This window comes from Mixophyes fleayi, chromosome 9 (assembly GCF_038048845.1).
Source record: "Mixophyes fleayi isolate aMixFle1 chromosome 9, aMixFle1.hap1, whole genome shotgun sequence".
In the NCBI taxonomy this organism is placed as follows: Eukaryota; Metazoa; Chordata; class Amphibia; order Anura; family Limnodynastidae; genus Mixophyes; species Mixophyes fleayi.
The window spans coordinates 114831200-114855946 of NC_134410.1; the positions used below are offsets into that span (position 1 = coordinate 114831200).

A 24747-nucleotide genomic window follows, 5' to 3' on the forward strand; every position below is an offset into this window, starting at 1 on the left:
CATATTGGCAATGCAGCCATCGTCTTTGGATGTATATTACACCCTACACTTATAGTTAAATATGTAAAGAAATGGAAAAAGCCAGTTTGGTTTCTGTCTCTCAAGGCCCCCCTCCACTTGTATAAAATACCAAAAAATTCAGCCATTATAGACTGTACAATATTAATTGACATGGAGAAAGACAGTTTGGGGTCACTCTGTCTCTCTAGGCCCCCCTCCACTTTTTTAAAAAAACAAAAAATTCAGCCATTATAGACTGTACAATATTAATTGACATGGAGAAAGCCAGTTTGGTTTCTGTCTCTCTAGGCCCCCCTCCACTTGTATAAAATACCAAAAAATCCAGCCGTTATAGACTGTACAATATTAATTGACATGGAGAAAGCCAGTTTGGTTTCTGTCTCTCTAGGCCCCCCTCCACTTGTATAAAATACTAATAAATTCAGCCGTTATATACTGTACAATATGAATTGAAATGGACAAAGGCAGTTTGGTATCTGTCTGCATCAGATCCTCTCTCCACTAGGAGTAAAATAGAAAACTATTCAGCCGTTATATAATCTAGAATATAAATAGAAATTGAGAAAGGCAATTTGGTATCTGTCTGCATCATAATCATCAACATCATCATTAGCGCCCTCGTCGCCTACACAAATCTCCCCCTCATCCTCTTCTAATTCCAAAGTGGCATCCTCAATTTGGGTATCACCGGCTACACTCGGGCTATTAAGGCACACATCAGCAGAATGCTCACGATTAGACATCCCACTGTTGGATGGACTCTCCACAGGGATTGTTGTCATTTGTGAATCAGAGCAAATATTCTCCTGTAATGCCTCACTGTTATCTTGCAGCTCGGCTTTGACGCGTAACAGTAGTTGTGCACCAATTGTAGGCTGGGTAACTTTTTGGGATCTGCCACTAATAGCCAAAGGTGAAGGCCTCATTCTCTTTTTGCCACTGCGTGTGTAGAATGGCATGCTTGCAATTTTTTTTTTATCGTCACTTAACTTTTGCTCAGTTACACTTCTTTTTCGCTTCAATACAGTAAATTTTTTTTTGTTTTTTGTTTTTTGCACTAATTTGAAAACACTCTGTTGTTTGACATCGCCTTGGCCAGATGACGTACTGGGACCACTAACATCAGGACTGGTGACAGAACCTGGTTGCTCATTCAGATCATATGTGGACTGCTTTGAATCCATTCTGAGCGCAAACCACTGGGGAGTGCTAAAAATTATTTAGTAGATACTGCTGACAGATATGACTTTTGACAGCCAGAAATATTAATGCACAATTAGGGAGGACACCCCAAAAGCACTGAGGAGTGCTAAAAATTATTTAGTAGATACTGCTGACAGATATGACTTTTGACAGCCAGAAATATTTATGCACAATTATGGGGGACACCCCAAAAGCGCTGGGGAGTGCCAAATATGAAGAAAAAATAATAAACCTCTATCCTCCTCTCTGCACTAGCGATTTTGGTTAGAGCAATTGCAAGAACAATATTGTATTCTCTGTCCCTGCTCTAATTAGCCTATGACTACACCCTGCTCTCTCCCTCTGTCAAATGGCGATGGATTGCTGTGGAGGGGTGTATTTATAAAGTTGAAGTATCGCGAGAACCGAGCCCCGAGATCCGACAACGTCACAATGACGTTCGGCCTCGATTTGGATTCGGAATGGGTGGGAGAGTACCGAGCTGCTCAGCTCGGTACTCGGATACCCAAAGTTCGGGTGGGTTCGGTTCTCGGAGAACCGGACCTGCCCATCTCTAGCTAGAACCCACTTACTGAGGGCATACAAAGCATCTGCTGGAATGATAAGTACAATGATGATACCATTCCTGATGATCAGGAATTTTATAGGAAACGCCATCGATATGACATCTTCTGTTGCAGTATAAGGCTGGGTACACACTACAGGATTTTCACACATTTATCGTGCCAATCAACCGTTAGGTCCAATATCTCATTAGTGTGTAAGCGCCAATGATCATGTTTTATCGTTCCAAAGCTCATCGTATTATTTGATTACATTTTATAAACGGACTAAAAATCTGTATAAGCGATGGAACAATGTCGTTCCAATTCTGCAGTGTGTACGCACTCAGCACCAGCAGTGTAGGCAGATCTCCATAGAGTTTACAGAGTCACCATCTTTTCAGCCGATGGTTATGACAGATGAAGAGCACAGATCTGAAGGTAAATCGTGTAAAACGTGTATAGTGTGTGCACTTGAATCGTATACTGATTGGGACTTTCATACATTGGTAAAATCATTAACGATATCGCATCAGGAGAAGTTTTCTGTAGCATGTCCCCAGCCTAAGAGTTCTTTATTTAGAGGATTCCTTAAAACCATTAGTAGCTTGTAACTACTCTTGGTTCTAGTAGTTTTGATATTTGATTATATGAGCAATAACCACTTGAGGGATAGAGTTTGTAGTCCTAGGTTTAGGGAATCTTTGAGGCTTGCCAATCTGAGAGCAAATATTGAAAACATTATGGAAGTATGTGTTGAGCAATTTACTCTTACTTATGTGATTATGTGCTAACACTGATTCCTCTATTTTATTCTCTATGTGAGAGGTTCTATCCTCAAACTCAGTCGTTTTTCAGTAAGGATATTTTTAAAATCTACCTGCAAGCCGCCTCTTATTAACTGTACAGATGTTTTCAGCCGAAGGACAAGAAATTGACAATAATTTGTCACACCCCAAAATTAAAGAAATAGTAAACTTAAAACTGAACTACAGTTTGGTTCTATACCTTTATTCTGATTATATGTACGTTTATAATTGCTCACTACTTTTACTTTAAAATTGTTACTTTTTGGAAAAAAGGGGGTTTATTTATGCTCAGGACCAGAAGTGTTATTAAAGCTTTTGAGGTTGATTTGAAACTAAGGGTAATCAGCTGGAACAGCATTGTGCCTATTCTTTACACCGTACTGCACACATTTTGTAGAACATTTCTTTAGAAGAAATCATAGTAATAATTGAATAAAATAGCACGGAAAATATTGTGGGATGGGATTAAAATAGATTTCTTCTGAACATTGCTTTTTGCCTATTGACCCTTTGAATCGATCCAGCTATCATCATCATCATCGTTTATTTATATAGCGCCACTAATTCTGCAGCGCTGTACAGAAAACTCATTCACATCAGCCCCTGCCCCATTGGGGCTTACAATCTAAATCCCCTAACATACACACAAACAGACCAAGAGAGACGAAGGGCAATTTAATAGCAGCCAATTAACCTGCCAGTATGTTTTTGGAGTGTGGGAGAAAACCCACGCAAACACGGCAAGAACATACAAACTCCTCACAGATAAAGCCATTGGGCCTGATTCATTAAGGATCTTAACTTAAGAAACTTCTTATTTCAGTCTCCTAGACAAAACCATGTTATAATGCAAGGGGTGCAAATTAGTATTCTGTTTTGCACATAAGTTAAATACTGACTGTTTTTTCATGTAGCACTCTAGATATATTCAGAATAAATTCGGACATATTTCAAGGTGCATCCAGCTGAAAAACAGCAGTATTTGAGCCAGGGGTGCATCAGTCATACAAGTATGAATTGTAGCGATGTGGCTTGATAGTGTAAATACTAAAGTCACATTACCCTATTTGTAAACAATATACTAATATAAAAAGTGTCATATATACAAGAGAGAATAGTGTATTGATGGTTATTAACCATTGAAATTGCTTTTTTAATATAAAATTGAATTAAACACCAACACCTCCACATCGGTGGATTACCCATTGAAAAATCAAACGAGAAACTTCTTTCCCGCACTAGACGATATGGAAATGTCAAGTAAGTAATGCAGATAGATGGGCGTGACTTGATACAGTGTAGCCGCAATGCTAATGATTTAAGTCAATACACAAACAGTCAATCCAAAGCAGTTAGATAGTGATGTTGGGGGTCTTCATAATCATCTTGTATATCTTTGCACCAACCCTACTGCACCTTCTAAAGCTGGGTACAGACTACACGGTTTTCGTCCAATAATCGGCTCAATCATCCGACATACGACCGCTCGTTCAAAAGTCGGGTCAGTGTGTGCAGTGACACGATGGTCGAAAGTCTGCCCAAATGGACAATTGTCGCCTCATTTGGTTGGTGGTACCGTTTAATATTTTCGTTCCAATCTCATTTCCGCTGTGTAGTTTACTTGTTTGTCAAAACACTATAGGACACATTTAGAGTTAAGGGCATTTTTCTGATTTTGCATGTAGTACACAAATACTGGGCAGCTTTATTTTTACACTAAACTCTAAAATTGTACACCCCCCTCCCATGCAGTGCAACATGGTTTTGCCAAGGTGCAAATTTGCTCCTTTTTTGCTTTGCTCGTTCAAAAGTCGGGTCAGTTTGTGCAGTGACACGATGGTCGAAAGTCTGCCCAAATGGACGATTGTCACCTCATTTGGTTGGTCGTACCATTTAATATTTTCGTTCCAATCTCGTTTCCGCTGTGTAGTGTGTATAAACTTCCGACCGATCCACAACAGTAAGTACGAAATTACAGTCATTGCTCACGACAACATGGCTGTAAAAAGTCGCCAAAGGGACGTCCGCTCTTCCCTTTATCGTCCTAAACAAGGCTAGTGTGTATGCAGTCCATGGACCGAGCGATCGGACCATCGATCGCATGTAAAATCGCTCAGCATAAAAAGTTGGTTGAAATTTCTGTAGCGTGTACCCAGCTTAAGAGTTGCTTCTGCGATGCATCCAATGTCTAATTATGTTACAATTATGTGAACATTCCATTACTGCAGCAAACAAAGGGTTCCGCCGCACTAGCTCTGTCTATGAATGTAATTGTTTTGGTTGGCTCCCGGTCCTTAAAGTTATATAATATTGGTAATATCCTATCCGTTTATTTTAAAGTAAAAATTATAGTCACAGGTTGGTGCTTCCACTTGAAACAATATAAATTCACAAAGGCAGAAGAGAGAGCAAGTGTTATATTGTGGCGCACAAATACTAAACAGCATAAACCATACGTCGGGAGTAATCTTATTATTATAATTTATCTAAATAGTACTTTGTAATATAGTATGTCCTCAATACAGGAATCAGTGTGGTCTAATTATAGCTGTAATAGGATCCTTGGTAATTATTGATTAAAGAGCTGTTAGTTATGCTGTTGGATCTTGGCGTTATTGGATAGTTGTGGATTTTTAGATTAGTGTTTAACAGATTAGTGCCAAATTAGACTGGACCAACAGTGAATCGCAAGTTGTAAAGCACCAATAGGGGAAATGCGGGTTGCGCTCACCTTTTTTTGAGGTTAAATGGTAGTTTTTTGAGTTTTCTAATAATGTTACACAAAATAGTCTCTGGTTCATGGACTAACTATTTCACATAAGTGGCGAGTCACTGGGTTATGAGTAGTTATAATAGACTAACTTTCCTTTGCAGACTATGCCACATTCTAATTCTATGCTATAACATTGTTACTCCGGTGGGTATCTAAATTCATTGATAGAAATACCTAAGATTGCGGTGAGTAAGTTATCTCACACGGATTGTTAGTCGCCAAATGATACAAATAGTAACAAACTAACTAGCCCTGGAGGACCGAAGCCGCATGTTAATCCTACACTGACGTTATATAGTTTGATTAATTTGTAACATGCAGATTAGTGGTCGTCACAGACTGCGAGGCGGTCTGTGAGGAGACGATGCCGGATATTTGGACTAAATCAAATACGATAAACACCATAAAAATATCAGAATTAGAACAAATACTATAGTAACATCTAAACCAATATCATCTAGCATAAATCCTTTTACTGTTTAATATTATACTGACTATACTTACCACAGAGATGGAACGATGCCGCAGACTCTGGGCGCGATGCCGGCGTGGACTATTTGAAAGGTCAGCGTGGAGATTATCTGTTTAGGAATAAATTGAAGTGAAAATAAAAGATAACTGTTATATCCATAGAAAATCAATAATATAGGCTCTATTATTCTACTAGATGGGATTCGCTACAACAGATTATTTATATATACACAGCGATCATCTTGTTTTAAATAGTATAATAAAATTGTATTTCAGTTAGATTTAATTTGAACATCATCATCATCATCAATTTATATAGCGCCACTGATTCCGCAGCGCTGTACAGAGAACTCATTCACATCAGTCCCTGCCCCATTGGGGCTTACAGTCTAAATTCCCTAACACACACACACACAGCCAGAGAGAGAGACTAGGGTAAATTTTTGCTAGCAGCCAATTAACCTACCAGCATGTTTTTGGAGTGTGGGAGGAAACCGGAGCACCCGGAGGAAACCCACGCAAACATGGGGAGAACATACAAACTCCACACAGATAAGGCCATGGTCAGGAATTAAACTCATGACCCCAACGCTGTGAGGCAGACGTGCTAACCACTTAGCCACCGTGCTGCCCTATATATATATTATATATAGTATATTGAGGCACTATTTTTCTTGTGGGTTTACAACTTACAAATGATTCACACACTAAATATTACGGTCATGATCTAAGTACTTTTTTTAAATGAATAACATTTTCTGACTATTGAGAATTCTGCATAATGAACCCTATGTCAATCTTAACAATAGACACAGATAATACAGACACCAACAATTGATATGATTCGGCAATGTAGAGAACACTACTTGAACTTAGTACAAAGATCTATTCAAAATCTGGATATAATATACATGAAATATATCTCATACTTCTTGTCATCATTACCCTTTTTATTATGTCCACACAACACAATAAATTTATCAACAAAAGAATGAATCTATAAGTATAGATTTACCTTATAAGCACTTACGTTTTTATTACTCATTTTATTCTCTTGTCCATCAATATAAAATCTCCTTCATAAACATTTAAAGGATAACATCAATTTTATACAACTACATCAACACAATGTGGCAAATGTATTCAAACAGCATTTCATTAAAGGAATTGGAAACTAAGTGGCTTAGTGGTTAGCACTTCTGGCTCACAGCACTGGGGTCATGAGTTCAATTCCCGACCATGGCCTTATCTGTGTGGAGATTGTATGTTCTCCCCGTGTTTGCATGGGTTTCCTCCGGGTGCTCCGGTTTCCTCCCACACTCCAAAAACATACTGGTAGATTAATTGGCTGTTATCAAATTGACCCTAGTCTCTCTGTCTGTGTGTGTGTGTATTAGGGGATTTAGATTGTAAGCTCCAATGGGGCAGGGACTGATGTGGATGAGTTCTCTGTACAGCTCTACGGAATCAGTGGCGCTATATAAATAAATGGTGATGATGAACTGAGAGGAAATAGTTAATACAAGAGACATGCACACTAAATATCTGGGTGTGATTATTAGGGTACATGGTGATTGGTGAGAACAATTTTATATGTCCCGCTCTGTCGCTTATTGGTTTGCCTTGACAAAGCATATAGCAGCGAAACGCGTTGTACGCCGGAGATCTCTCGTTCTCAATTTATATGTTAACAGTGAATTAGACCACTAATCTACATGTTACAAATGAATCAAATTATATAACAACAGTGTAGCATTACCACGCGACTTAGGAATTTGTTTCATTTGTCGATTCGCAATTTGTCTGAGATAACTTACTTACTTGTAACATTATTAGTAGATTCAAAATGATCATTTAACCTAAAAATAGGTGAGCCTCGGTTCTCCTGTTGGTGCTATACAACCTGTAATTCACTGTTAGTCCAGTCTAAATTGGGACTAATCTGTTAAAAATCCACAACTATCCAATAACGCCATGATCCAAGAGCATAACTAACAGCTCTTTAATCAATAATTACCAAGGATCCTATTACAGCTATAATTACCCCACACTAAATCCTATCTTGAGGACATCCTACAACATACTATTTAGATAGATATTATAATAATGAAATTACTTCCAACCTACAGTTTTTAACTCACTACACTTTACATGTTTTGATAAATTCGTTGACACACAATCTTCATTGAGCTAATATAAGTCCATATTGTAATCAAGAGGAATAAAATTGTGTTTTTCAAATTATTGTAATAAAATTCAGACTTAGGGGTATATTTACTAAACTGTGGGTCTGAAAAAGTGGAGATGTTGCCTATAGCAACCAATCAGATTATAGTTAGCATTTCTATAGTACATTCTGCAAAATGAAAGCTAGAATCTGATTGGTTGCTATAGGCAACATCATTACTTTTTCAAACCCGCAGTTTAGTAAATATACCTCTTAGTGTTTGTGCTCCACAATGTAACACTTGCTCTCTCTTCTGCCGTTGTGCATTTCTTTACTGTACTCAGCCTATGCTTGCCCATACTGGCTCTCCAGACGTAACGATGATGCAAGTCAACAATAATCAAAAATCGAGATGCAGATATATATGTACTTATTGTTGGTGCACACATGCAGTATGGAAATACGTATATTATGCAAAAAAATGGTGTATGTCCAATACTACATAAGTACAACTAAAGCTCCTCACTCATGTCCAAGAATAATACTAGCAAGGCCATACTTGCCAACTCTCCCTGAATGTCAGAGAGACTCCCTGAAATAGGGGTGATCTCCTTCACTCCCTGAAGAGTCTGCCATTCTCCCTGATGCTGAGCCAGTACAAGACGCGGTTGGCTTCGCCATCTGTGGCATGATGACACAGTTCAGAAATTGTGTCCTATTTTGATTGAAAAAGTAGCTTTATTTTGTATAAAGTACAAAAAACACAGTTCATACATTTCATTCAAGTGTACGCAGTACACCGTAAGACATGATCATGCATACGTTTTAGTACAATACAGGGCATAAAGTACAAGACATGACATCCTACACTATATACATCAAGTGCTGCACTAACCATTCAAACTTAAAACGTATCACAGTACAATAAAATAACATTGGATGTGAGGGGGAGGTAGGTGAGAGGGGTAGGGTGATGGAGTCACGAGCAAAAAGTTTTTATTGAGGACAGACACAAAGGGAAGGGTGCATAAATAGACATGACATTCAATAATACTTCATGCTGTGAAGGGGAGTGGGTTGGAGGGGGAAAGGGAGGGGAGCACAAACCAAAGTTTTTTATTGAAAATAGACACAATGGGGAGGAGGAGAAGAGGAGACAACAATCAATCCATTACAATCAATCGTCGTCTTCATCTTCCTCAGGACTGTCAAGGGTGTTATAGTCTCTTAACAGGCTATGGATAAGCCTGCGACAGTCCTGGATGGTCATCTTCTCCCGCTTCAAGATGAGGCGGTTCCTGGCAAGCCACATAGCGTCCTTAAAACAGTTCATAAGGCGCCAGGCCTCCTGGATTGCCTCAACGGTGTGAGTCCCAGGAAATAATCCATAAAATACCGAATGGTATGAGAGGCAAGTCCTGGGCACACTGTCCTTAAGTTCATGTTCCAGGGCATCCAACAATGCCTGTGCAGTGGGACAGTCCCAAAAGATATGTTGAGCAGTCTCCCTCTTGGTAATACAAAAGGGGCAGTGAACATATCTGCACAGGTTTCGGGAGTGCATAAATGTCCTGAGAGGCAAACCCCCCTGAATGGCCATCCATGCAATGTCTTTATGTCCATTAGTCAGTCTCTTAGAGGCCACATTCTCCCAAACATGTTTGGCCGTGGCCACAGGGAGCCCTGGAACAGACTCCATAATGTCCTTAGCTCTGATGAGCTTGTGGATAGTTTTAGGTTTCCACAAGTCTGGTTTAAGTCCCTCCAGATGGTGCTCCCTCACAAATTGTCCAACATCCAGGTAAAACCAAGGTGTAGTCCAGTTGTAAGGGAAGGAGCTGTCCCACTTGTCCCAACCAAGTTTCCTCCAAAGAGGAAGAAGGAAAAAGCGTGACATGGACTTCCCAGCAGAGCAAACGTTCTTTTCAAGGAGTGTCCTGCGGATACAGTTGCAAACAAAGAAGGCCCGCAGCATGGTGGGGATATCAGGGATCCCTTTCCCACCTTTGTGGGGCTCCTTGTACATAACAGACCGCTTCACTCTGTCCATTTTGGAGCCCCAGATGAAGTGAAAGACTGTCCTCGTGATGGTCTTACAGACGGCAGCAAGAGGTGGCCAAGCTTGGGCCGTGTACTGAAGAACGGGAAGAATCTCGTTGCGCAGTACCAGTGCTTTCCCTTCGATGGTAAGAAGTCTGAGGCTCCACAGTCCAATCTTTTGCCGGACTGTTGCCAGTCTCTCTTCCCAGCACTTCAGGGCCGCCTCCTCTCCACCGAACCAAACTCCAAGAATTTTGATGAAGTCCGGCTTGATTGTGAAGGGGAATGCAGCGGGGGATGACAGGTGCCACTGACCAAACAGCATTGCCTCTGACTTCCCACAGTTGACTTTTGCCCCTGAAGCTTGGCCGAAGTTGTTGCAGGTCTGGACGAGTGCTGCCACCGAACGCTGATCAGCGCAGAAGACAGTGACGTCGTCCATGTAGAGCGAACACTTGGCCTCTAGTCGGTCTGGACCCGGTGCGGTGATCCCTCTGATCTCTGGGTTTCGCCTGATGGACATCGCAAAGAGCTCTATACAACAGACAAAAAGGAGAGGTGAAAGAGGGCAGCCTTGTCTGACCCCAGACAGTACAGAGAAGGGGTCAGTCTTCCAGCCGTTCACCAACACCGAGCTGTAAATATCAAGGTACATCAGGTTAACATAAGAACAAAACATATCACCCAATCCAAACCTGCACAGAACCTTACGCATAAAACCATGAGAGACACGATCAAAGGCCTTCTCCTGATCAAGACTGACCAGGGCCACATGTGCATGGCGGTCTTTGATATAATGAACCGTGTCCCTCAGCAGCGCAAGGCTGTCTGCAATCCTTCTACCAGGAATGCCACAAGTCTGATCAGGATGAACAATTCGCCCAATGACAACCTTTAGCCTGTTGGCTAGTACCTTGGCCAATTACCTCAGAAATTGTGTCCTATGTCCATGTACTGATGCCTATGGGGGGTGGCCATTTTCAGATGACCAAGATTTAATCAAAGACTGACAGGTAAGACAACATGACTTCAGTAATGGAGACAGAAATGTAAAAGACACTTCAGTCTCTAGAGATTCATTAGCTGCTTTTCTTTAACACATAGTTGCCTACTCTCCTGGAATTTCCCGGAGACTCCCACATTTCTGTGAGGGCTCCCAGGAGAGCAGGACAACCTCCTGGTTCTTGCCCCGCAATAGATAAGTGACAGGGCGGGGCTTACTTATGCAGATATCGTGTCACCTTAGCCCCACCCCCTGCTGTAATTGGCCAAAATTGTGACAATCGTTTAGGGGGCAGGGCTGAAATTATGCGATTCATCAAGCCCCGCCCCCACACGCCCATCTCCCCCAGGATCTCCCTGAAGCCAATGAGGAAAAGTTGGCAAGTATGAGTAAAGCTTATTTAAAAAAGTTCCGGTGAGACGTCACGCACAAATACAGAGTTTTAAAGTGAGTGCATTTATTTTGCTTAATGAGATTATTTAAATCTCAGGGGTGGAATAGTGCAGTAACTGGAGAGTGTCTGTACGTTTGGTAAGATGTTTCACTCTTTCCACCATGTGTATTTATTTACAGAATCCCAACAAAGTAGGTACAAATCGATTTTCTGGGGGCACTTATAAGGATTGGGATGCAGGCAGGGCCGGACTGGCCATCTGTCAATTCTGGCATTTGCCAGAAGGGCCGAATGCCAGATGGGCCGGTCCGGCCTCTCGCATCTCTTCCTGGTCAGAAGCACCGCCCATCAAGCAGAGCAGAGCTTGATGGGCGTTTTCATTGTCGCGCGGTAGCGCGATGACGTCACGACGTAGTAGCTTAGAGGAGCAGGCACAGAAGCGCGGTTTCTTCCCTGGGCTGTGAGTGAGGCACACATAAATAACAGCAGGCAGCCAGCCAGCCAGCAGGTAATTCAATTCAATTAATTACTGTACCAAAATGGCTGTAATCTGAATATGTCATACAATGGAGGCATCTGTGTTTTCATTAAAAACCATTACAGTGAATCTTTTTTTAATTTATTATGTTCTGTATCTAAGAAATGTTTCTTCCACAATAATATTACAAGCATTGGATTATATTGTAATTTGGACTTTTTAGGTATGGACTTATTTTTCTCTTATACTGCCAACCATACAGATACTAGTTGGTGGAGAGCAGGTGTGACACTCTAGAAGTGTGCACCACATCAATATTCCTCAATTATAATTTTATTATTTTAAGAAGGTCATTTTATGGTTTATGTGTATGTCTTTATAATATTTCAAAGTTTTTGAAGTTTTTTATGGTAGATGAATAAGGTGTTTTATGTTTATACTACATCTTTATTATTAGACAATTTTTTATAAATAATTCAAAGAATTCTTAATGGTCTTTTTGGCATTTTTTTTTATGTCGTTTTTTGGTTTGTGTTAGGCCATTTGGCAAGGTCCTATTTTACAGCTGCGGCCATATATATATATATATATATATATATATATATATATATATATATATATATGTATATATGTATGTGATATTTGTTTTTTCTTTCATGTTAACGCCTTTTAACTACTGTACCTATATTTCCGAAAGGAATGACATCAAAGAATAAACATATATATTGCGTGGGTTTCCTGCGGGTGCTCCGGTTTCCTCCCACACTCCAAAAACATACTAGTAGGTTAATTGGCTGCTATCAAAATTGACCCTAGTCTCCCTGTCTGTGTGTGTTAGGAGATTTAGACTGTAAGCTCCAATGGGGCAGGGACTGATGTGAATGAGTTCTCTGTACAGCGCTGAGGAATCAGTGGTGCTATATAAATAAATGGTGATGATGATATGTGTGCATGTGTGTGTGTATGTGTATATATATATATATATATATATATATATATATATATATATATACATATATATATATATTAGCATGACAGAAAAAAATTAGAGTAAGATAATATAACAAGTGCAGATCTTATTGCACCGAATTTGACAGTTATAAGCATTAATATTTGTATAATTAAAGTTTCCGCCATCAAAAATGGTGTGGCGTCTTGTTCGCCGACTTTGTAGGTATTGACGTGATATTACCTCTGTCCTGTTCGCTTTTTGTTTTTTCTTTTACTGCAATTTGCTGAGTAGTCGGATTTGCATGGCGATGACGAACACGCATTGTCTTTGGTCATAAGTCATAGTTTGTCTACAGCAGTGATGGCTAACCTGTGACACTCCAGGTGTTGTGAAGTCCCAGCATGCTCTGCCAGCTATCAGCTAGTTATCTACTGGCAAAGCATGCTGGGGCTTGTAGTTTCACAACACCTGGAGTGTCACAGGTTAGCCAACACTGGTCTACAGGCTCTATCCTGCTCCGCCCTTCCTCACAAAAGAATCATTTATAAATGTTTTACCCAATTTTTTTTTGTGTGTATTTCTAAAGGTGAGGAGCAGTGATATATATATATATATATTTATTTTAAAACATTACAGTTTTGTGCATTTTCACGGTGCTACAGGTGATTTGCACAAAAAGGGAATTGATCAGGGTGGGCAGAAGACAAAGCGTGATGTGCAAGATTGCGCCACTTCAGCGTGCACCAATATTGCAATATTGTGCATGGAGCCCACAGCAGGTGGGCCTGTGTGTTTTAAATGCCAGGGCTGATATTTAGTCCCAGTCCGGCGACCTGGATGCGGGCGTACACCTTGCAATACACTGCGGGTACAGTCAAACAGTAGTGCGTGTCAGCATTTTTTTCAGTTTCCAATTGACCTTGTGGAGTTGAGAGTTAGAAATTAATAGGAATATTTATTAAAGGACGAAAAGCCCAGTAGATCAACGGGGTTCCCGCTGGAAATAGCACAGCCAGCTTCACCGGCTGTCGTCTATTTACCAAACTTCACGGTGGATAGCGATGAAAAATGCTCTATTATTTTCATAATCCGTTCTTGTCAATATTTTTAAAGGTTTTTATTATTTTTTGTATTATTTTTCATCTATTTTTAACTTTATTTTTGCCATGTGGAACTGAAACTTTTAGATCAACTGAGAAAATCATTATTTTTGTACTATTTTTAACTATTTTTTTTTACCAAGTGGAACTGAAAGCCCGAGCGAGCTCATTAGTTGGACCACGCATACGCGTATCGGCGACTGGTCCGGCAAAATCACAAATTATGCCTACTCATACTTGCCTACTTTCGGCAAGTGTAGTCCGGGAAAGGGGCGTAACTAGAGGGTGGGAGGGGGCGGGGCACGGCCAAATGCATCATTTTGGCCCTGCCCCTGTGACAGAAATGCCATTTTGTCGCGGGGGCGGTGCCAAAATGACGCGAATCGCGTCATTTTTGCTAGGCAGTTGCGGGATGTGAGAGACTTGCTTGCTTGCTCTCCCAGGAGTCTGTGAGATGGACCCAAATTTTGGGTCCATAAATAGGCTTCTAAGACGCACTAATCTACAGCCTGTTGAAACAATACAACAATAATTCTATAGCTGTCTACGCAGTATTTTTTTTCATTAGGCAAACAACTATGTGATATGTTTTAATATCATTCGGGTATATGGTTATACAAACGTATTACAGATTCTTTGAACACAAAGGTACTGCTTTCTGGGTAAAGTATATTTAGAATGGAATATAATTTTCAGCACAGTTGCTCTTTAACCAAAGACAGAGTTTCACTTTGTGCCAGACTCAGAATTTTCTAGTCACAAGCAAACAGTACAGAAAGTTCAAGGAAATTGAGAGCAGATCTCTGTGTGCAGAGGGAGATTGGAGAACTAACGTATCTTGACATTTGCTCAGAGAGTGAGTTTATGACTCAGAGCTCCTCTTGGAGTTTCATCCCACAGACTGCAGCCTACATAGACTGCAAAATGAGCAGTGAGGTGGAGTAGAGAGCTCTTAGAGCCACACTGCAGCACTAAAGAATAAGAGGCAGTTTTCATACACTGGTTTCTGCTCCTCGCTACACCGATGAACAGCAATACAGCATGTACACATATTGACTGTAATGAATGCAGTGGGTCTGATTCGTCAAAGCACACTGAGCGCAATGTGCATTTGTTTTAAAACGCACGTAAAACAGGTATACGCATGCCCGAATTGAACAAGGAGCGGATGTGAAGATACGTGTGGTGATGAATACGGGTCTAGGTCTGCTATTCAACTAATGTCACCTGTTAATAATATAGGGCCTGATTCATTAAGGATCTTAACTTAAGAAACTTCTTATTTAAATCTCCTGGACAAAACCATGTTACAATGCAAGGGGTGCAAATTAGTATTCTGTTTTGCACATAAGTTAAATACTGACTGTTTTTTCATGTAGCACAAATGCTTGATAGCTTATTTGTACACTGAAATTTAAAGTTGATATTTGTGTGCTACATGAAAAAATAGTCAACTTTAACTCTGTTTGCTTCTGACAGCCTCTTCAGTGTGTGAGCACCTTCTCATTTGACTGTAAATATCTTCATATTGTGAATTTGGAGAAACAAGATCAGCAACCAAGAAAATATCTCCCAACTCGGCAACTCCGTTCTGCACAAGATCTGCGTCTCTCATCCACCCTCATTACATCCTCCCATTCCCGGTTACAGTGCTTGTTTCAGGCTGCACCCACTCTATGGAATTCTCTCCCTCGCACAATAAGACTCTCCTCTGATTTACAAGCTTTCAAGCGTTCTCTGAAAACCCACCTCTTCAGACAAGCTTATAATATTCCTCAACCACCCTCTTAACCTCACTACCTTACCCTATTACCACCCGTTACACAATTTCACACAAGACAACTACATTTAGCCTATGAGTCACCTTTGCAGCCTGGCTGGGCCGAAATGCAAAATGTGGATTTAGCCTTAGCCTCATGTGTCAAACTCCCATTGTCCCATAGATTGTAAGCTTGCGAGCAGGGCCTTCTCACCTCTTTGTCTGTTTTACCCAGTTTGTTTGTTAGCTTACTATGTTTGTCCCCAATTGTAAAGCGCTACGGAATATGTTGGCGCTATATAAATAAATGATGATGATGATTATGGCTGATTCCTAAACTGTAAGGACAGAGCTGTCGAGCATTGGAGCTAAGGGTTAGTCCGTCTTCCCTTCGGTGGTTTGAGAGCAGGAAAACAGCTGAAGTTTCCTTGTGTTCTTCTACCCAAATGACTGCAAGCTAACTACTTCAGTTGTATAATTTGATGCATCAGTCGTGGCTAAGCATCACTTGCGAGAGGTTTCACAATCTTATAATAAATAATATAGCAATACAGTGTATAATATATTTTTGTTGAGAATGAATATGAACAAGAAAAATTAAAAGTGCATATACAGGCAATTTAAATGGAATATAGTAATAAAATGTTGTTTTTTTCCTTTGCCTTCAAATGATAAGGAGTATACTAAAGCTAAAAACAAGGTTTAGTCTTGGCAGTAATTTATTTATTAGGTAGAGAAGAGCGTCTCTTTAACAAGGATCAGGGCGGCACAAGTCGTGCTGCAACTCTTCTTCTGCTGTTGTCGTCTCAGCATGGTGATAGCAGGAGATATTCAATGAAAAAATGCTATATATACCACGTACAAGGCTCTCTCACACTCTACTGCCCCCTACATCTCTAACCTCCTCTCCATTCACACTCCTGCCAGCTCTCTGCGCTCAGCCAATGACCGCCGCCTCTCCTCCTCTCTTATCACCTCTTCCCACTCCAGAATCCAAGACTTTTCCCGTGCAGCCCCCCTTCTCTGGAACGACCTCCCTCGTTCCATCCGTCTCTCTCCTACTTTGTGTTCCTTCAAACGTGCACTCAAAACTCACCTCTTCCGTAAAGCTTACCAACCATCTACTTGACCACCTCACCACCTCCACTCGCTCTCCCTTCTCTCTTCTGGCTCCCCTTGTGCCTGTTCTGTCTACCCTCCTTTAGGATGTAAGCTCACATGAGCAGGGTCCTCTTCCCTCCTTTCTCCTCACTTGTTCTTCTGCTCCGTGCCTATTGCATCTGCCTGCCTGGAGTTTCTGAAGTATTGGTATTTTTTTGTTTATTGTTCTGTACTGTTTCACCCTGTATAGTCTACTGTTTGTACTGTGTACGGCGCTGCGGAAATCTTGTGGCGCCTAACAAATAAATGATAATAATAATAATATATATATTTAAATACATTTTTTCAAATCGGAATACCTGCAAAATAATATGTTTTATTTAATTTTTTCTTATTTTTATATGTTTTTTAACATTTTTTGACAAGTGGAACGGAAAGCCCAGGTCGGGCTAGCCCTACTTTTTCTTTATCAGCGTAACTAGAAAATGTAGCTATAACGGGACAGGCTGGAGCACACAGCGGTACCTTCCCAGAGAGGCAATATGCTCGCTCAACAGGAAATGTTGAGTGAAACAAACCTAACATAACAACTTTCTTCCAGAAAACTCCATTTTGCCATTTTCTACGCTTCCAGGAAAACAAACAAAGGGCAAATTGTTTAAAAAGCCCGTTCTCCAGACCTTCACTGTTGTTAGGGAAAGTGGGGTAATGCTTCGTAAAACTGATGCAGATGTTAATTGCAGCTTATTCATCTTCCAGATGTGACGCTCTCTCCCCTCTAAAATCGCGTTGTGAGATTGTGGGACTCTCCTGCGTTAGGTGAGAGTATATGGACAGATAGTTTATCTTTAAGAGAGACATCAGTGATCTCTGCAGCTGGCTCTGTTTCTATGTTACTTACCCCATGCTGGCATTTAGGCATGATGGCACCATTATAATATTGTTAAGCTTGGTGCTCACTTCTGAGGCTCTTTTCAGGGCCATCGCTGCAACCATGAACGATTAGCGTTCCAAAGCACATCATATGGTTTCATTAGATTTTTAAACCAGACTTAAATTCTTGCTCAACAAATGAAATGATAGGTTCCAATCCTGCAGTGTGTATGCACTCAGGACCGGCAGTGTCCATAGATCTCTATGGAGTGTGCAGAGTCACAAGCTTTTCAGCCGATGGATATGACAGATGAAGAGCACAGATCTGACGGTAAATTTTGATTTATGTGTATAGTGTGTACACAGGAACCGGCATGCTGATCGGGACTTTTTTTTTTAAAAAAATCATTGGTAAAATCGTTAAGGATATCGCATTGGGAGAAATTTTGTGTAGTGTGTACCCAGCCTTAATCTTGCCTCTCTGTAAAATTACTATGCAGCTTGTTTAAAAGCACTGTGGCTAAGTGGTTAGCACTTCTGCCTCACAGCGCTGTGGTCATGAGTTCAATTCCCGACCATGGCCTTATCTGTGTGGCGTTTGTATGTTCTCCCTGTGTTTGCGTGGGTTTCCTCCGGGTGCTCCGGTTTCCTCCCATACTCCAAAAACATACTGGTAGGTTAATTGGCTGCTATTAAACTGCCCTTAGTCCCTCTCGGTGTGTATGTTAGGGGATTTAAATTGTAAGCTCCAATAGGGCAGGGACTGATGTGAATGAGTTCTCTGTACAGCGCTGCGGTATTAGTGGCGCTATATAAATAAATGATGATGATGATGATGATGATGATATTTACCACAGGATGCTGTGACAAATCAGCATCCTGATTGAACATTGATGTGACATTTTACACGTTTGCACAGTGCTTCTCTTCAGATTTTTCCACCAGCTCAAACACCTAAGCTCACTTCTGGTTTGCTGAGATGTCTCTAAAGACTGGAAAGTAGTTGTGCAGTGGGTGGGGATTCTAGACGCACTGGTGCAAAACCAATGTGATTTGTGCTGCACATGCACTGTGTATATGAGGACCACTGTGTATAGGCGAAATCCACACATTACGGAGTGGACTTGCAATAGGCAAATACCAGTAACTTATCAATAAATTCAGAATTAAACAGAACTGTTCTTACAACCGAGCTAAGGCAGTGTAAGTCACCATGTATGAGAACATAAAATTCAGCTATTTGTAGAACTGTTTACGTAAGCTCATGCAAACTTTAAAACGTCAGGAAAGTCGTTCCAGGTAGCATTTTTTTCCTATGATTCTGCCTTAATAGGTCTGTAGGGACGCAAGAGGCAAAGCTATTTAATATGGAAATAAACCACACAAATGCAGAAGTGGTGCCTTTATCACAAACCAGTTCAGTACTGGAGTACCTAAGCAATTGTATTTAGTGGCATTGCATGTAAGAACTTAGCGAGTTTCCACTGAAATGATTTTATTAAAACTGAGCTTTAACCCTGATCTACCTGTTCATCAGTGTTCTATCCGTGCCCCTGTTGTGGCTGAGTTCTCTGATTGGATAGCGTTTCCATGACTACCCAAGGTCCTGGGGGGAGCTAACGACGGCTATTGGTTAGAAGAGCTAGCTGCATCGACAGACTCCAACCTGTGTCCCACTGGATCAGCCGGGAACTTGAGCAGAAGGCAGAGTACGAACAAGAGGAAAAGACAAAGACGAGCAGAATGAGTGCTAAAGAAAAAAAAAATGAGTATCTACATCTGTATAAATAAAAAGTACAACGACATACTCAAATCATATTACAAATATCAGATGGAAAGATGTTTTCTTTAGCATACGTAACATTAAAATGTTTCAATATAAAAATGTATGTTGGGAACACAACTTCATTCAGAACTGATATACTATGTCTGCAAGGATATTGTTTTAGTATATAGAAATCTTTTTTTAGGGCCCGTCTCCCCTATCAGCATCGCAAGCGCTTGTTGCTGCCTGAAGAGTGCATTATAAATAGGATTATTGGTTTCTTTTCCACCACTGTTGCCTAAAATTTTACTGCTGCATTTAGAAATTTAGAAGGCGTCAATTTCGGTTGGGAACAATTCTTAACTTGTTTTTGGAATAATAGTTTCATAATATTGTTACTGTTAATGCACTTGGGCCATTACATTATTATTTTCTTTTTAACAAAGAATCACTTCCAAGCAATTGAAAAATCAACCAATACATTTCAAATAAACTAGAGGTGTGTTTATTTTTCAATCTGTTTTTTTATTAGATTCATTCAAGTGTTTTAATATATTATTATAAATGATGGACTATTATGGAAGTTAGACAACCTTTCTATCTATTAGTGTTTTGTTGCCAGTGACTGTTATTATTATTATTATTGTTTTATTTATTTATAAAGCTCCACAGGTTCCGTAGCGCCGGATACAGAAGCAAGTAACAAATAGATAAGGTAATACACATAAGTGGCACATATAAGTGTGTGTAATGCTATGGGGACTCACACAGAATGCAGCAAAAGATGTGACAGGGCGTACAAGGGAGTCAGACAGTAGACAGACATGGGACAGTAGGTAGAGAGGGCCCTACTTGTGAGAACTTACATTCTAGAGGGAGGGGTAGTGAGAAACAGTTGGAGCAACTGGGAGAAGATGCAGGCAAGAAAGAGGAGGCGATGGATAGAATGGTGAGGTGGTGGTGGGATAGGCGAGCTTGTAAAGGTGAGTTGTGAGTGAGCTTTTGAAGGACTGAAGGTTGAGGGAGAGTTGAGTGAGGCGGGGTAGGGAGGCCGAAGTCTTGGAGGCGAGCTTGAAAGGAGTAATGAGGGGTGAATTAAGGAGGAGGTGAGAGGCAGAGCAGAGTGGCCGGGTAGGTATGTACCTCAAGACAAGGTCACAGATGTAAGGGGGAGAAGTGTTGGTAAGGACTTTGGAAGTGAGGGTAAAGAGCATGATCTGAATTCTGAAATGGATGGGAAGACAATGGAGGGATTTACGCAGAGGATATGCGGAGGAGGAGCATCAGGAGAGGAAGATGAGCCTAGCCGCAGCATTCTGGGTGGATTGAAGATCGGAAAAGTGAGAGGCAGAAAGAACAGTGAGAAGGAAGTTGCAATAGTCGAGACGAGAAATGATGAGTGAATGGACCAGGATTTTGGTTGCTTTCTGAGAGAGGAAGGGACGGATTTTCATGATGTTACGGAGGAAGAAGTGGCAGGATTTGGTGAGGGACTGGATATGAGGGGTAAAGCTGAGGGCAGAGTAAAGGGTGACGCCAAGGTAGCGGGCTTGGGTGACAGGAGAGAGAGTTATGTTGTCAACCAAGAAGGAGATATTGGAAGGGATAGCAACATCGGTGGGAGGAAAGATGATGAGCTCGGATTTGGAGATGTTGAGCTTGAGGAAGCGCTGTGACATTCGAGCAGCTACAGCTGAGAGATAGTTAGATACCTGGGTTAGGACGGCGGGAGAGAGGTCAGGGGATGAAAGATAGATTTGCGTAGAGGTGGTATTGGAGGCCAAATGATTGAATAAGTTCATCAAGAGAGGTGAAGTAGAGAGAGAAGAGCAGACGGACCAGCACGGAGTCTTGGGGGACTCCAATAGAAAGAAGAAGATGGAAAACACTCCGATATTTACGCAAGTGGACAGAGTCTGTTATTTGACTAAGATGAAAGACAAACCTATTAGGTGAGACAAAAGTTGGTTCTTGTCTTTGGCAAAACATAACGAACGTTAGTGTCCTTCTGCTGCTGTTTAACTGTAGTTCACACTTGGCATTGTGACATTGCAGATATCTTCTTCCCCAGTTACAATAGAGCTCTTCCACTCTGAAGACCCTGCATGTAATGATGTTGTACGTGTCTTACAATACAAAACACCACAATGTGGATTTACCTACTTGAATATCAATCTTTTTTTTTGACGGTTTCCCAATGTTCATTTAAAGTAAAACTCCAATCCACCACTAAAAACTCACTTGTTCTGAGACTTCCCTTAGCACCTCTTAGTTAACTAAGTGATTGTTAAAAATGCTGCACTTTCAATATATAGTTCCAGAAAGGATTGCTGAGAAAGTCACTCTCAGAATGTCTCCAAGCATGCAAAAGATCAGCTCTGGAGCCAGACAAACATTTTACTGTATTAGGAAACCCTGATGATGCTAATGATCCGGTATTAGGATACCGGATGATTAACTCAGTTCCGTACCCCGCTTTTCAATTTTGTTTTGGCGCCTTACATATCTCGTTGACTTTACATCCTTTTTATTCTCTCCCTGTAATCAATTGGTAGAGCCCCTCTATTAAAATTAAATCCACATCATAATGAATTGCGATTGGCGATTTAACCAATATTGTAGAAACCATTAAACCCGATGTATTTTAACCTAATAATGTGAAATTAAGTTAACCCTGGTGAAGGATTAAGAAGCAGCACATGACTATCTTGAAATGTCAACCAGAATAAGTGGTAGATTCTGCTAGCTGATTGCTTTTGGGAGCAGTCTGAATAAATTACACCATTTAAGCTTTAAATGTTCCGAATTATTATGCAGATAGACCAGGCCTGGATGCATTTTATTTGTGACTGTATTTACACAAATTGTCTTTTTAAGCATCACTCCATCTAATATATATACATCATCTTTTTACATAGTGTTCTGTTGCTCTGCTGGTCCTCTCATAGGAATGCACTGACACAAACCCCCTATGATTCAACTGCTCTACAGTTAAATACACCTTTATTATTAGTGTAAAAAGTTTTTCCTGCTAGACATAGATTTGCCATTGAAGTTATCAAGAGATCCACCAGTGGGTTGCAGGTGGCATGTAGTGGAGACACATGCTGTGAGGCAGAAGTGCTAACCACTAAGCCACAGTGCTGCCCAAGGAGTTATTACAGAATAGGCGTTATATTACAGAATATGCCATAAATGCTTGATTGTCTTTAGATCTGGTAAGGCCATGACATTGGAATAGCATCACTGTTATGCTCATCAAAGACCACATGTGCGCCGTGGATGGGGACCTTGTCATTCTGGAAGACACTCCAATGCATTAAGTTGCAATTAGCATTAACTTTGCCTACTTAGGGAATGACTGCCCCAAACCTTGCCAGGAAAATGCTTCTGTAACAATATGGAACCATCAGACCTGTCACAGTTAGAAAGAAGCACTCAGGACTGTAGAGGTCTTAAGGTTGGCTCCATACTGGCACTCATACGTTTGATGGAAGATCCATCTGACCATATCACCGTTTTGGCTGCTCGCTAGTCCATTACTGGTGCTCTTTGCACCATTGAACTCACAAATGTGCATTACTAGGTGTCATTAGAGGTTTTTTGAAGAAACTGACTGTTCACGCCAAGGTTTAAAATTTGCAATTAACAATATCATTATTTTCCCTCGGAAATCCAGACTGACATCACGGTAGACACCGTTGCTTGTGAAGCATTAGCACATTGAGCTGTCTTGGTCCCTGGTGCTCCTGCCAAAGAAGCCACAACAGTCACCCCTCTTTCACAGTCATTTAGGTCTACGATTGAAGCCATAGTAGCCACAAATATAGGCAACCAGGTCAGTCCAGTATATATCACTAGAAGATCATAGTCAAATTACTTTATTTTCCCCTAGAGGTGTTAAGGGCATGAACAGCCCAGTTACATACATGCTGCTGACCATATTTGTGCTTGTTTTTACTGACTGAATTATGCTTGGGTTTAATCCATTACTACTTTCTTTGCAATTATAAAACATTGGAACGACTAACGATAGAAATCATAGGCTGTATCATATAGATATCAATAGATAGATAGATAACATATCTCCCAGCTTTTCAAAAAGCAACACGATCCCAGATCCCCCAAACTATGTCCGGATCCCCCTAACCACACCCAGACAACACACACATGCAAATCTGGACAGTCCCACCAAAATAGGACTGTCCCAAACTGTTGGGATAGATAGATAGATAGATAGATAGATAGATAGATAGATAGATATGAGATAAATAGATATTAGATATTTAGGGCCTGAGTCATTAAGGAGAGCAAGGCAAAAAAGGAGTAAATTTGCTCCTGGACAAAACCATGTTACAATGCAAGGGGTGCAAATTAGTTTATTATTTTGCACATAAAGAAAATACTGACTTTTTTTTGTTATGTAACACACAAATACTTGATAGCTTTATTTTTACACTAAAATTTAAAGTTGATCTAGTATATGCCCTACCCCGGCTATAAATCTGTTCCAACATGTTAAACTTACCTCCCCCTCCAATGCAACATGGGTTTGCTATGGTGCAAAGTTACTCCTTGTTTTGCTTTACTTTCCATAATGACTCATGACCCTTAGACTTTCATTTATTGATTTATTTGATTATTGTTATTTTTTTAACTGTATACATGTCCTTTTGTATTATGTACTGTACGATCTAGCTGCTCATTGACAGCCTACACCTGTATGTATATTACTTTTCCTGTATTATTGGTACCGCTGTCTACATATCTTATTGATAATTGTCACCTTCTGTTCGGCCACCCATGCACCTAATTAGACTGTAAACTACGTGAAGCAGGGGCTACATCCTAACATTCCTTCTATCCCTGTCAATGTACTTGTAGTTGTTTCCCTTGAACGTTTTACTCTCTCTATGCTGTATACTTAGAACATGTATAGAGTGTGGTGTACCCAGTTGTAACATATAAATAAACCTATACATGTATATCAGGGATCAGTCCTTGGAAGAATTCTAAACTATGAAGGGCTGTTAATAAATAAAGCCGGTAAATCAATTTCTTACTTTAGTGCATAAAATAACAATACAGAATAACAAACTACAGAAGTTCTGGTGGTTTCCAGATAACACTTTGCCAGCAATGCAACAGCCCCGGCGGGGAAAGGATTTAGTTGTTCTCCACATTGCAGACAGCAGGAAAGGAACAGTTTATTTGAGGCAAGTCTGCGCAGGTGTGGTATGTGCTCTGTCCTCATACACCTGTGTCTGATGACTGTACTACTTAACAGTTTCATGCT

The 24747-nt window shown here is 40.5% G+C and overlaps 1 long non-coding RNA gene across 4 annotated transcripts in view; it reads right to left on the minus strand.

Moving 5' to 3' along the window:
- The window catches only part of LOC142101036 (uncharacterized), a 201232-nt gene that overhangs the window by 125467 nt on the left and 51018 nt on the right, over window positions 1–24747 (minus strand). For all 4 annotated transcript variants that reach the window (XR_012678951.1, XR_012678953.1, XR_012678950.1 and 1 more), the window contains exon 3: window positions 5853–5929. This is a non-coding gene — a long non-coding RNA (uncharacterized LOC142101036). The remainder of the gene's footprint in view (window positions 1–5852; window positions 5930–24747) is intronic.